We start from the raw sequence: 15,275 nt of genomic DNA, 5'->3' as shown, positions 1-15,275 counted from the left end.
ACTTTTGGCGTCTCTCTGTACTCCAGCATGCTCTCAGTATATGCAATCATTTCTTTAGCTACCTCCTGCACCTAATAAAGCAGCCACTGAATGTAATTGCGGACTTCTGCTGCTGTAGTCTATCTATTTCAAGGCTGGAAGTGTTGTGCATTCAGAGATGCTCTTCTGCACACCACTATTGGAATACATGGTTATTTGAGTCACTGTCGCCTTCCTGTCAGTTTGAACTATTCTGGCCATTCTCTTTTGACCTTACTCAGTAACAAGACATTTTCACCCACAGAATGGCTGCTCACTGGATGTTTTCAGTTTTTCGCACCCATTCTCTGTAAACTGTAGAGACTGTTGTGCATGACAATCCCAGGAGATCAGCAATTTCTGAGATACTCAAACCATCACATCTGGCACCAACAATCATTCCACGGTCAAAGTCGCTTAGATCATATTTCTTCCCCATTCTGATGTTTGGTCTGAACAACAACTGAACCTCTTGACTATCTCTGCATGCTTTTATGCTTTGAGTTGCTGCTATGTGAGTGGCTGATTAGACATTTGTTTTAACAAGCTGGTGTCTCCTCCACAACACCATCAGCACAGGTGAACCACAAGGCTGTGTGCTTAGCCTCTGATCTATTCGTTTTATACTTATGGCTGTGTAGCTAAGCATAGCTCCCATAGATATTTAACATTTGTCACGTGTCCCCAGTTTCGTTTTACTTTGAGTCCACAGTTTCGCTTCTGTGAGCGTTACCTTATGACGTATGCCGACGGTATAAAAGAAATATGGACATTTTGCTGAGAGGGAGTTGAAGGAGAGAGAGAGGGAGAGAGAGAGTGTGAAGATTGCAGACTTCGAGCTATCCAGAAACAGCTCATGATCGAGAAGGGTAAAGTCTAATGCTTACCCAAACCCAAAGGATTGGGTTAATCAGTGGCGCACTGTACATTGTGGAGACGTGTCTATCCTTTGTATGATCTATGGGTGTGGATTTCATGACAGTCACTTTGTAAAATCGCTCGTCGTGGACTTCGGGACAGTATCCCTCGGCTGGGATCTTCGCAAACTGTTTCTTCGTTTGCTAGCCTTGGAATCTTCAGAATTCATCGTGATTGCCTCAATTTGTCATCTCCTGCTGCTGGTACGTTATGAAGTCGTAACACATTGCTGACAACACATTGTTGTGGGCTGAATCAAAGGTGGTGGTGAATCAGCATACGGGAGGGAGATTGAAAATCTGGCTGAGTGATGCCACAACAACAACCTCTCATTCAATGTCAGCAAGAGCAAGGAGCTGATTATTGACTTCAGGAGGAGGAAACTGGAGGTCCATGAGCCAGTCCTCGGGGGATCAGAGGTGGAGAGGGTCAGAAACCTTAAATTCCTCAGTGTTATCTTCATCATCAGAGGATCTGCTCTGGGGCCAGCATGCAAGTGCAATTACAAAGAAAGCATGGCAGCTCCTCTACCTCCTTAGAGGTTTAAGAAGATTTGGCATGACATCTAAAACTTTGACAAATGTTTATAGATGTGTGGTGGAGAGTACTTTGACTGGTTGTGTCATGGCCTGGTATGGAAACACCAATACCCTTGAATGGAAAATCCTTTAAAAAGTAGTGGATATGGCCCATTGAGGAGTGCTGTCCCAGGAAAGTAGCATCAATTATCAAGGACAACCACCACCCAAGCTATGCTCTCTTCTCACTGCTGCTATCAGGAAGAAGGTACAGAGCCTCAGGACTCACACCACCAAGTTCAGGAACAGTTATTATCCCTCAAACATCAGACTCTTGAAGTAGAAGTGATAACTTCCCTCACCTTCACTTGCACCATCACTGAGCTGATCCCACAACTTATGGACTCACTTTCAAGAACTCCTTATCTCATATTCTTGATATTTATCATTTGTTTATTTATATTATTATTTCTGCTTTGTATTTGCACAGTTTGTTGTATTTTGCACATTGGTTGTTTATCCATTCTGTTGGGGGCCGTCTTTAATTGATTCTGTTGTGTTTCTCAGATTTACTGTGTATGCCCGCGAGAAAACAAATCTGAAGGTTGTATATGGTGACATATAGGTATTGTACTTTGATAATACATTGACATTGTACTCCTTTACTTCTGCACTTTGTGTAGAGGTGTATCTAATAAAGTGCTCACTTTATTAGTGGTATATTCCTCTGCTGAACCTCATCCACACAGCTGGGCATATCCATGACTGTATAGTTGAGATTCACTTTAGTAGGGAACAGCAGAAAAGTACAATTCTGCTGTAGCTTAGTGGCAAGGTGACCTGGTGACATTTAGCACATGAATCAATGGTTAAGAGTGATGTATTGAGCCACGGATCATTGTAAATCACCCATTACTATGGGAAACAGTGTTATAACCTTAGAATGCAGTTTAGACATTTTCACAGCAAAAAAAATGTTGAATCTGTGCACTGGGATGAAGAAGCACGTGTTAAAAGCACAAAGCAGGGTTAGTCTTCTGTTTAGGAATAATCCAATTTCTAAGCAACTTAGACGGACTTTTCTGTTAGAATGCTGTTTGAGTTCTTTGGTTGCCGTAGGAACTTGCGTAACACTCCACACCAACCAATAGTCTTCACATTAGATCCTGTGCCTATTTAAATAACTGCTCCAATTAAATCAGTACTTTACATAATAGAAAAATTTATGTTAATTCTTGGGTTCAGTTTAATAATTGCAACAATTGCAGTTCAGCATCAAGCATCAATGGCAGTTCACACTTACTATTTTCCCTATGGCAATGGAATGTTACCACCAATATAATAGATTCTGGATTAACTTTATCTATTTGAACAAAGAAGTCATATGAATTTATGAACATTTAAACATAAAGCAATGAAAAAAAGGGACATTGCGACATTGGAATTATGTTTGAATCTATTTAAGCAATGAGGCAACTTTTCCGGAATATTTACTGAATTCCCACTGGCAGCAAAAGTTTAAAGTTCTCAACTGCAATGATATTTATAACTTAGTGAGTTATTGTTTCAATTTAAATTGGAGTGCTTATTTAAACCATACTGTCAATTTTGAAAAAAATTGAAAACAAAATCATATTTTAGCCATTTATTGAATTAATGTTTTAATGATCATGTATTCATTTGGCACAATTTTTATAAATATTTCATGTACATTTATAGAAAATTATAGAACAAGTAATTGATGTCATCAATGTGTCAACAATGTGTCATCATTGTTGTAATGACACAACAATTGTAGGCTGTATCCCGGTTAATGATGAGTTTGAGTACAGAGAGGAAATTAAGAACCTGGTGGCATGGTGCGAAGACAATAACCTATCCCTCAACGTCAGCAAGATGAAGGAATTGGTTGTTGACTTCAGAAGGAGTAGCGGACCGCACGACCCAATTTACATCGGTGGTGCGCAAGTGGAGCAGGTCAAAAGCTTTAAGTTCCTCGGGGTCAATATCACAAATGACCTGATTTGGTCCAACCAAGCAGAGTCCACTGCCAAGAAGGCCCACCAGTGCCTTTACTTCCTGAGAAAACTAAAGAAATTTGGCCTGTCCCCTAAACCCTCACTAATCTTTATAGATGCACCGTAGAAAGCATTCTTCTAGGGTGCATCACAACCTGGTATGGAAGTTGTCCTGTCCAAGGTCGGAAGAAGCTGCAGAAGATCATGAACACAGCGCAGCACATCACACAAACCAATCTTCCGTCCTTGGACTCACTTTACACCGCACGCTGTTGGAGCAGTGCTGCCAGGATAATCAAGGACACGACCCACCCAGCCAACACACTTTTCGTCCCTCTTCCCTCCGGGAGAAGGCTCAGGAGCTTGAAGACTCATACAGCCAGATTTGGGAACAGCTTCTTTCCAACTGTGATAGGACTGCTGAACGGATCCTGACCCGGATCTGTGCCATACCCTCCAAATATCCGGACCTGCCTTTCGGGTTTTTTTGCACTACCTTACTTTCCATTTTCTATTTTCTATTTATGATTTATAATTTAAATTTTTAATATCTACTATGGATTTGTAATCCAGAGAGTGGGAAGCACAGAATCAAATATTGCTGTGATGATTGTACATTCTAGTATCAATTGTTTGGTGACAATAAAGTATAAAGTACCAATTGTGTGCCTATAGAAGGGCTGATTGTAAGCTTGGATTGAAAATGGGTGGTTGAATGGAAGATCTGGCTGCCTAGCCTTCTCCCTCTCTCCTTCACGCTTTCTCTTTGTTTCTTTCCTCATTTATCATCTCATTTTCCAGAGTGACAGCATCACTGGGATGGACTTTAATATGATGATGGGACTGTGAAGAGGGAGACAGATTGCTTGCAGGAAAGGCAAACGCTGAAACCTGAAGATTTAAACCTAGAATAAATACCAGCAGTTTAAGAGATTCATGAGATGTTGAAAGAATTAAGCCAGCATGTTATTGTTAGTGGTGAGCTTCTGCTAGGACTCAGACCTCATTAATTCAGCAAACTTGAACGTCACTTTCACAATGTCTACCTGTGCCTTTGCTACTGCCCATTCTTTTAGGGCTAGGACTGCTGCCTACCTGATGCCTGCAAGAGTATCTCTCCTCTTGTTGCCAATCATCTCAGTGGAATGGCTGGTGGTGTAGGAGAAGGTGAGGTAGCGTGACCCCGATGGGAACACTGACCTGGCGATGGAATTAATACTTAATTGATCTGAATGAAGTGCAGGATCTAGTACAACACTAGATCAGACAGGAGGCTGGTGCCCATTGGGAACAGGGAAGGGGGCAGCTGTTGATCATATAATGTGGGTTCTCACAGATCGGTACCTATATATGTATGACTCATGATCAACTCCTCTTGGTGCACAAATGTATCAGTGATGTCCCAATTCTGCTCATCAGACCTGGAATATCTCGCAATTAAGTGCTGCCCATTTTACCTGCTGCAGGAGCTTTCTGTGATCATTTTGGTAGCAGTATGCATTCCACCTCAGGCCAATGTCAAACAGGCTTTAGATTATCTGAGCAATGGGATCAGCATGCACGAAACAGCACGCCCTGACACCTTCACCATCATTTTGGGGAATTTTAACCAGGCCAGCCTGAAAAAAAAATCACTAAATATTACCATTAAGAAACCACGTAGTATCAGGGGGAACAACATACTGAACTCTGAGCTCAAGAGTGCTTACTGTGCTATTCCACACCCACACTTTGGAAAGTCTGATTACCTGGCTGTCTTCTACTCCCTGAGTATAGGCAGAGACTGGAGACTGCAGCACCAGTAGTGTGAACAACAAGGTATGGACAAGGGAAACACAGGAGCACCTGCAGGACTACTTTGAATCGGTGGACTAGACAAGATACAGGGATTCATTTTCAAATCTGGATGAGTATTCTGCAGTTGTTACTGACTTCATTAGTAACAACTATGAGTGTATGCCTATGAAAACTTGCTGTACGTTCCCAAACCAAAATCTGTGGATGAACCAGGAGGAATGTCGTCCGCTGAGGGCTAGATCTGTGGCATTTAAGTCTGATGACCCAGGTCTGTACAAGAAAACCAGACCTGACCTGCAGATGACTACTCCAAGAGTGAAAAAACAATTCCAAGCAAGGATGGATGCAACATCAGATGCATGTCAACTCTAGCAGGGTTTGCAGGACGTTACTTCCTACAAAGCAAAACCCAATACTGTAGCATGAATGGCAGTGATGCTTCACTACCAGATGAGCTCAATGTCTTCTGTGCCTACTTTGAAGGAGAGAATGTCACTACAGCTGTGAAGATCCCTGCTGCACCCAGTGACCTTGTGATCTCTGTCTCGGAGGCTGATGTTAGGCTGGCTTTCAGGACAGTGAACCCTCACAAGGTGGTAGGCCCCAGTGGAGTACCTAGTAAGGCTCTGAAAACTTGTGCTAACCAACTTGTGGGAGTATTCAAGGATATATTCAACCTCTCACTGTTACGCTCAGATGTTCTCACCTGTTTCAAATAGGCAACAATTATACCAGTGCTTAAGAAGAGTAGTGTGAACTGCCTTAATGACTATCACCCAGTAGCACTCACATCTACGGTGATGAAATGCTTTGAGAGATTGCTCATGGCTAGAATCAACTCCTGTCTCAGGAAGGACCTGGACCCACTGCAATTTGCCTATCACCACATTATACCTACAGCACATGCAATCTCAGTGGCTCAAGGACCCAGATCAGGTCCTCTGAAATGATAACACTGAGGAATTTAAAGTTTCTGATCCTCTCCACCTCTGATTCCCCCAAAAGGACTGGCTCATAGAGGAATCAGAGTGTAGAGAGAGAGCAATTTCAAGTTCCTGGTTGTCAAGATCTCTAAGGATCTAACCTAGTCCCAACATATTGATGCAGCTATAAAGAAGGCAAAACAGCGGTTATATTTCATTAGGAGTTTGAAGGGATTTGATTTGCCAACTGAAATACTTCACATGTACTATGGAAAGCATTCTGACAGGTTACATCACTGTCTGGTTTGGGAAGCTACTGGGAAGGACTGATAGAAGCTACAGAAATTTGTAAAATTAGTCAACTCCATTTTGCATACTAGCCTCTGTAGTACGCAAGACATCTTCAAGGAGCAATGCCTAAGAAAGGTGACGTCCATCATTAAGGACCCCTATCACGGAGGCCATGCCCTCTTCTCATTGTTACCATCAGGAAAGAGGTACAGAAGTGATGGCACAGAGGCCTGAAGGTACACACTCAGCAAGTCAGGAACAGCTTCTTCCCCTCTGATGTACAATTCCTAAATGGACAATGAACCCATGAACACTACCTCACATTTTAAAATTATATATTATTTCTGTTTTTGCAATATTTTTAATCTATTCAATATACACATATATATTTACTGTAATTGGTTTACATATTTTTATATGATCATGTATTGCATTGAACTGCTGTTGCTAAATTAACAAATTTCACGACCTATGCAGGTGATAATAAACCTGATTCTGATTCTGATTTTGACAGAGGGACGGAGAAGGTTTGGATGAGAATGAGCATGGCATAGACCATGCTGTAGAGGTCCTGGTAAATGTAATGGCAGGAGGCCATTAGGAATCTTTTTGTAGCATTTCCTGCTGGGTCTCCAGTGAAATGGGCAACATTTTCAACATGGGAATGAAGGGGTTAACATATGATGATTGTTTGGCAGCTTTGGGCCTGTACTCACTGGAATTTAGAAGAATGTGAGGGTGCGGGGGGGGGGGGGTGAATCTTATTGAAACCTACCGAATGTTGAAAGGACTAGATAGGGTAGATGTGGAGAGGATGTTTCCTCTGGTGGGGGTATCCAGAACTAGAGGGCACAATCTCAAAATTGAAGGGTAACCTTTAGAACAGAGGTAAGGAGGAATTCTTTTAGCCAGAGAGTAGTGAATCTGTGGAATGCTCTGCCACAGACAGCTGTGGAGGCTAAGTCCGTGGGTATATTTAAAGTGATAGTTTCCTGACTGGCCAGGGCATCAAAGGATATGGCAAGAAGGCAGGTGTATGGGGTTGAGTGGAATCTAGGATCAGCCATGATAGAATGGTGGAGCAGGCCTGATGGGGTGAATGGCCTAACTCTGCTCCTCTGTCTTATGGTCTTATGTTCAGTGGCATGAGATACCAGGGAGAAAACCAGGATACAGCAAGAATGATCATGATCAGGATTGGAAATGGACAGCTGTTAATGAGGATGACTGGAGAGAATGAGTGAAGAGCAGGTTTAGCCAAAAGATATCCCTGCTCACTCTCCTGGTCTTGAAGGAGTGTCATAGATTCCCTTCAACTGTGGGGTTTACCCATCTTCGGTAAATTATCCAGTAACTAAAACTGTTAAAGGCTCTCCTTTTTGCCGATGAATAAAGTGTCATGAAGAGTGTCAGGAGTTTGACAAGGATGTTGCCTGGATTGGAGGGCATACTTTATGAGAGTAGGGTGAGTGAACTCGGCCTTTTCTCCTTGAAGCGATGGAGGACGAGAGGTGCCCTGATAGAGGTGGATAAAATGATGAGGGGCATTGATCATGTGGATAGCCAGAGACTTCTTCCCAGGGCTGAAATGGCTAACATGAGGGGGCATAGTTTTAAGGTGCTTGGAAATAGGTACCGAGGGGATGATAAGGGTAAGTTTTTCACATAGGAAGTAGAGGGTGTGTGGAATGCACTGCTGGCAGTGGTGGTGGAAGCGGATGCCGTTGGTCTTTTAAGTGCCTCTTAGATAGGTACATGGAGCTTAGAAAAACAGAGGGCTATGTGGTAGGGTAATTCTGGGCAGTTTCTAGAGTAGGCTACATGTTCGGCACAACATTTTGGGCTGAAGGGCCAGTAATGTGCTGTAAATTTCTATGTTCTATGTTCTTAAAATGTTAGGTACTGATCTAATTCAGACCATAAGACCATAAAGTCATAAGATTATAAGACCATAGGAGCAGAATTTAGCCATTCTGATCCACCATTTGATTGTCACTGATTTACTTTTAGGCTTATGTTTTGTTACAAGACCTCTTACTTTTGCTATTTTGCTTTTATATCTGAATTTTAAATCATTATTTGATCATCTAAATCAATAGGTAACATACCTTGTACTGTGACCATAACAATGCCATTTTTCATCCACCCTTATAATTATGTGAAGAAAGGGAGAAGGAGTAAGTCAGATACCAAGTTTTTTTTGTTTCATTTTCCATTTGACCACCCACTTTGGCCACAACAATACAATTATTACCACATCTATCAGATGTTCCTATCATTAACTTGTAATCATGTAGAGCAATCCAGCTTAATAACGGGTAGTGCATTGAGTTTAGCACATAATTGTGTAGCGAGAGGATTGAATCTGCGCCAATATGTCATGATGAAAGTCTGCTTGCTCACATTGTTAGCAGTAGTCATTGAAATGTGTTTATTTAGGCTTAGTTCCATGATCCAGATCTAACTACAGTTTAATGTTAATTGGTAATCTGACTGAGTAAGACTGTGCAGCCTGCATCTGGCTGAGGAGGTAAGGTTGTTGGAGCACAATAAAGAAGTTGGAGTAAAGTATATTAAGAGGTGCAAAGTGGAAATAGGTATACAAATGGATATGATACACTGGATCGGAAAGTCTATTAAAGTAGACCCTAGGAATGTCTAAATTGTGATTAGTTTGCCAGCAGTAACACTCATCACACCAACTGATATAATCAATCATTAACGAAGGACTCGGCTAACATTTTCATTTCCCCACAAGTGTGCAAAGTTGTTCATTTCAATGCAAGTAAAAGCAGAAAGTGTGAAATGCACCTTTCAATATGAAATGTTATAAGTAAATATTCACTTGAGGCTTGTAAGATCCCTTGATGAGAGTAAGCTGGAATTGCTAAGCATTTTCTATAGTTACTCAATAAAAATAGATCTATAAAATCCTCCAGCTCTTGAGAAATGGACAATAAATCATTTAAAAATATTTCTTCAATTAAAAAAATTACAGAGGTTTAGAGCACAGTTACAGTACAGGGGCCAAGCTTTATTACTTGGGGAAAGCACTACATCTGTTTTACTTTAAATTACCTATTGTTTTTACCATCTCATTGTGATGACATTAGAGGATACTTTATTAGATACATTGATCTGGTTTGGGAGTTAAAATGCCAAAGTGCATAGGCAAACATTACACGAGCAGCAAACTTCCAGCCATATGTAAACTAAAAATGGCCAAGCACATAATACACTCAGCTATGCATTTGTGCAAACAAAAAATACTCTTCAGCCCATCCCTCATAGCTCCTACAAAATTATTAATAAAAATCTCTTCTTTTCAATCATTTGCGACTTTATGGCCTGTTAATTTCTAAGTTCATGTTTCAGAGGAAGTGTTTAAGGCTGTGTTTCAAAGAGGCAGTTAATAATGGTACACTTCAACTTAATCAAAATCACTTAATAATTTTTTTGGGTCAAAGAGCTTCTTTAAAGGTAAACAAAAATGAGGAAAGCACTTTAATTCCATGTATCCCACTCCCAGGGCGAATCAAACCTCAGCCATGCACAACAGGGTGCTCACCAGGCTTGATTGACTGGGAATGGATAAGCAAGAAAAATCAGAAAAAAACACTGCTGATGTTGGAAAGCTGAAATGATGGAAGAACTCAGGAAGTCAGGCTTCATCTGTGGTGAGAGCTAATGTTACAGTTTGAAGATCCTTTATCAGAACTGGGAAAAAGAGAAAACAAGTTAATTTTAGGATTCAGAGAAGAGAACAGAGAGGAAAATATCTGACAGAGTGAAGAGAGAATTGACATGGGGGATTGGTTATAGAAGAAGTCAGTTCGTTGACAGGCTCATGAAAGAAGTTAGAGAGAGATAAAACACAAACCAAGGATCATGTAATAACTACAAAACTTAAATCAGAGCTGTGGGACATGCCTCCTGGATCAGGCATTGTACAGTAATGAAAAGAGAAAAACAGTCAAAATTATAGATGAATTATCTACAGCTGAATTGGCCACACATGATACAAAGAAAATAAGTTAGCAGAATGTTTGTATTCAATATTGAGTCCGGAACACTGTAACTTTCCTTGATGAAAGATGAAGAGTTGTTTGCTAATCTTGTATTTGGCCTTGAATTGGTAAAAATATTCAATAATTAAATAAAAGGTGTATTTAGTGATAATAAAGAGAAAGCATATGGATAATTGGTCACTACCCTGTCAATTATATATAGTAGGTGTACTTCTGACCTTAGAAATAATTTGTATGAATCATCCTCCACTCACTGCATTGTTTAGATAAGTTCTCTTTTTATTAGGGAAAACTTCTGCAGTTTTTATTTTCCTCCATTCTTTAAATATCTATCCCATAAACAAATTAATTACTTTTGCTTCATGAAAGGTTGCTGTGACATGTGTCATATTGCCCCTCCCTTTTTGTATTTGAGGCAGTATTGTGAATAAACAAGAAGACAATGTTCTTACCACCACGAGGAATGTTAAAACACAACTCCCGCTGTGAAGATGCAGTTTTACATCATTTGCAAAGAGCATGCTCATGTGACCTGCATAGCAATGTGAGGAAATCATGAAGTCATGACTTTTGACCACCCAAAGAACCCTTGAGCTCATAGAATCCTTATGACCATACTGAAAAATTATACTTGTGTTCATTAGCAACACACACAAAATGGTGGAGGGACTTAGCAGTCTAGGCAGCATCTATGGAAAAAAGTACAGTCACTGTTTTGGGCCGAAACCCTTCAGCAGGATTGGAGTAAAAAAGCTGAGGAGTAGACTTCAAAAGATGAGGGGAAAGGAGGGAGAACTGCCAGGTGATAGGTGAAACCTGGAGGGGGAAGGATGAAGGAAAGAGCTTCTGGCAATGCCCCCACCCTCCCATCTCCTTCACCATTCTCCATCCCCTTTTCCCTCTCTCACCTTATCTCCTTGCCTGCCCTTCACCTTCCTCTGGTGCTCCTCCCACTCTTTCTTTCTTCCATGGCCTTCTGTCTCTTTCACCAAACAACTTCTTGACTTCATCCTCCCCCTCCAGGTTTCACTTATCACCTGATGTTCTTTCTCCCCTCCCCCCACCTTTTAAATATACCCCTCAGCTTTTTTTCTCCAGTCCTGCCGAAGGGGGTTTGGCCCAAAACGTTGACTGTACTTTTTCCCATAGATGCTGCCTGGCCTTCTGAGTTCCTCCAGCATTTTGTGTGTGTTGCTTGGATTTCCAGCATCTGCAGACTTTATCTTGCTTGTGACTTGTATTCTTTCTCTGGTCTACCATGCTGAAATTCACACATCAAGGTCAATCAGTCAAATGTAAAGCTGTTTCTACTTTGTCTTAATAAACTACTTAATTCCAGCTTCAAAAATAATTTGCTATTCTGAAATTTCCACCTCAAATAGAAATGGTCTGTACAATCATTCCGAGTTTTTTGCCAATTTGCATTGAACAAAAGTTGCATTTGTGTTATGAACTCAAGCCTGAACAAACTAATTTCACTAATTTTACAGCTAACGATTTCCCAGCCTTTAGTCTGGTTTCGCAAGGTATTGTAGGTCAGAAGCTGCTTTCAGACTGGTTTGCAGACACTGTATGAGACACTGTTTTCTATGGAACTACTCCAAAATGAATGGCAAAATTCAATGAAGTTACTGGATTAACTGTAATAGGAAAGAGATCCAATTTTGCAAATGTCCTTCTGGGTTCTCCAAACATCAATCAAATAAGACTAAAGAATTTTGAACTTGCATCAGCACTACTTGCTTTTGATCCATCCATTTTTTCTGATGTGTCCCTGCAGCAAGGAACATCACTTACACTATCCAATACTTCAGTCTGCATTCACCTTCTCAACCTTTTCTCTAACCACCCATTTATCCAGCTTTGAATGTGTTAAGACCATAAGACATTGAAGCAGAATTAGTCCATTCAGCCCATTGAGTATGCTGCACTATCCCATCATGGCTGATCCATTTCCATCTCAACCCCATTCTCCTGCCTTCTCCCCATAACCTTTCACATCCTGATTAATCAACCTCTGCCTTAAATACACACAATGACTTGGCCTCCACAGCTGCCTGTGGCAATGAATTCCAGATTCATCAACTTCTGGCAAAAAAAATCCTCCTCATTTCTATTCTAAATGGACACTCCTCTATCCTGAGGTTGTACCCTGCAGTTTTTGACTCCCCCACTATAGGAAACATCATCGCCACATCCACTCTATCTAGGCCTTTCAACATTTTCAATGAGATCCCCCCTCATTCTTCTAAATTTCAGCAAGTACTGACTCAGAGCCATCAAACACTCCTCATGTGTTAAGCCTTCTAACGCGGGAATCATTTTCATGAAGCCCCTTTGAACCCATGCCAATGTCAACACATTGTTTCAGAGATATGGGGCCCAAAGCTGCTCACAATACTGCAAGTGAGGCCTCACCAGAGCCTTATAAAGCCTCAACATTACATCCTTGTTTTTTTATGTATTAGTCCTCTCAAAACATTGCATTTGCTTTCCTCACCATTGAATCAACCTGCAAGTTAACTTCTTAGGAATCCTACACAAGGACTCCCAAATCCGTTTGCACCTCGGACTTTTGAATTTTCACCCCTTTTAGAAAATAGTCCATGTTTTGTTCCTTCTACCAAATTGCAGGGCCATACATTTTGCGACACTTCATTGTCCATTCTCCTAATTTGTCCAAGTCCTTCCACAGCCTCTCTAATTCCTCAACACTACCTGCACTTACACCTTTCTTTCTATTGTCCACAACCTTGGCAAAGGACAAGAAAGCCATCAATTTTTCATCCAAATCATTGACATACAATGTTAAAAGAAGTGGTCCCAACACCAACCCCTATAGACACCACAAGTCACAGGCACCCAATCTGAAATGAATCCCTTTGTTCCTATGTGTTGGTTCCTGCCAATCAGCCAATGTTTTATTCATGCTATTATATTTTTTGTAATAACATGGGCTCTTATCTTGTTAAGCAGCCCCATGCGTGGCACCTTACCAGAAGCCTTCTGAAAATCCATGTATACACCATCAACCGATTCTTCTTTGTCTATCCCCCTTGTCATTTCCTCAAAGAATTCTAACAGCTTTGTCAGGCAAGATTTTCCATTAAGGAAACCATGCTGACTTAGGCCTATTTTACCATATGTCTCCAAGTACCCCAAAAGCATACCTTTAACAATCGACTCCAACATTTCCCCAACCACTGAGGTCAAGCTAATTGGGCTATAATTTCCTTTCTGCTTTCCTCCCTTCTTGAAGACTGGAGTAACATCTGCAATTTTCCAGTCCTCTGGAACCATTCCAGAATCAAGCGATTCTTGAAATATCATTATTAATGTCTCCATAATCTCTGCAGCTACCTCTTTCAGAGCCCTGGGGTGTAGTCCATCTGGTCCAGTTGACTTACCTACCTTCAGCCCTTTCAGCTTCACAAGCACTTTCTGCCTAGTAATAGCAATGTCATTCACTTCTGCCCTCTGACACTCTTGAACCTGGTATACTGCTAGTGTCTTCCACAGTGAAGACTGATACAAAATACTTATTCAGTTCACCCGCCACTTCCTTTTCCCCCATTAATACCTCTCCGACATCATTCTCCAGTGGTCCTATATCTACTTTCGCCTCTCTTTCACTCATTGTACATCTGAAAAATCTTCGGTATCCTCTTTGATATCATTGGCTAGCTTATCTTTATATTTCTTCTCTTCCCATGGCTATTTTAGTTGCCCTCTGTTGATTTTTATAATTTCCCAATCCTCTAATTTCCAACTAAGTTTTACTCAATTATGTGCCCGTTCTTTTGCTTTTATGTTGGCTTTAACTTCCCTTGTCAGTCATGGTTGTGTTATCCTGCCTTTAGAATACTACTTCTTCTTTGGGATGTACCTATCCTGTGCCTTCTGAATTGCTCCCATAAACTCCAGCCATTGCTGCTCTGCTGTCATACCTGCTAGGGTCCCCTTCCAGTCGATTTTGGCTAGCTTCTCTCTCTGTAATTCCCTTTACTCCACTGTAATACTGATATATTTGATTTTAGCCTCACCCTCTCAGATCGCAGGGTGAATACTATCTTATTATGATCGTTGTCTCCTAAAGGTTCCTTTACCTTAAGCTTCCTAATCAAATCTAGTTCATTACACAACATTTAATCCAGAATAGCTCATCCCCTAGTGGCCTCAACCACAAGCTGCTCTGAAAAGCCATCTTATAGGCATTCTACAAATCCTCTCTTGTGATCCAGTGCCAACCTTATTTTCCTGACCTGTCTGCAAATTGAATCCCCTATGACTATCGTATCATTGCCCTTTTGACAAGCCATTACTATCTTCCATTGTAATTTTTAGCCCCCATGCTGTTTGGAGGCTTGTATGTTACACCCATCAAGGTCTTCTTACCTTTGAAGTTTCTTAACTCCATGTTGTTAAATGTTACATTATTGTCAGGATGAGGAAATGAACATGAGATGTTCTACATTTTTCAGACCTGCATATTTAGGAATTCTCTCAAGCCTGGTGATAAGCCAAAATATAAATGCCCAGCCAGTGCATTTTCTTATTAATTGTGGCAAACAGATAAAGTGATAGTTAACAAGCTAGTGATATCAAATGATTTCTATGTAGCTGGCATATTTATTTCCTCAGTGATTACAATGATATGTAAGATTTCGATGTGCCTGGTAAGGAAAAAGGCAAACATGTAACAGGGAAGATCCGTGTTCAATCACTGATTTTTAGATGACCATTTTAGAAGGTAACTATGGAGAA

This window comes from Mobula birostris, chromosome 4 (assembly GCF_030028105.1).
Source record: "Mobula birostris isolate sMobBir1 chromosome 4, sMobBir1.hap1, whole genome shotgun sequence".
Taxonomy (NCBI): domain Eukaryota; kingdom Metazoa; phylum Chordata; class Chondrichthyes; order Myliobatiformes; family Myliobatidae; genus Mobula; species Mobula birostris.
The sequence above is the reverse complement of the archived record's forward strand: the minus strand, read 5'-3'. Positions refer to the sequence as shown.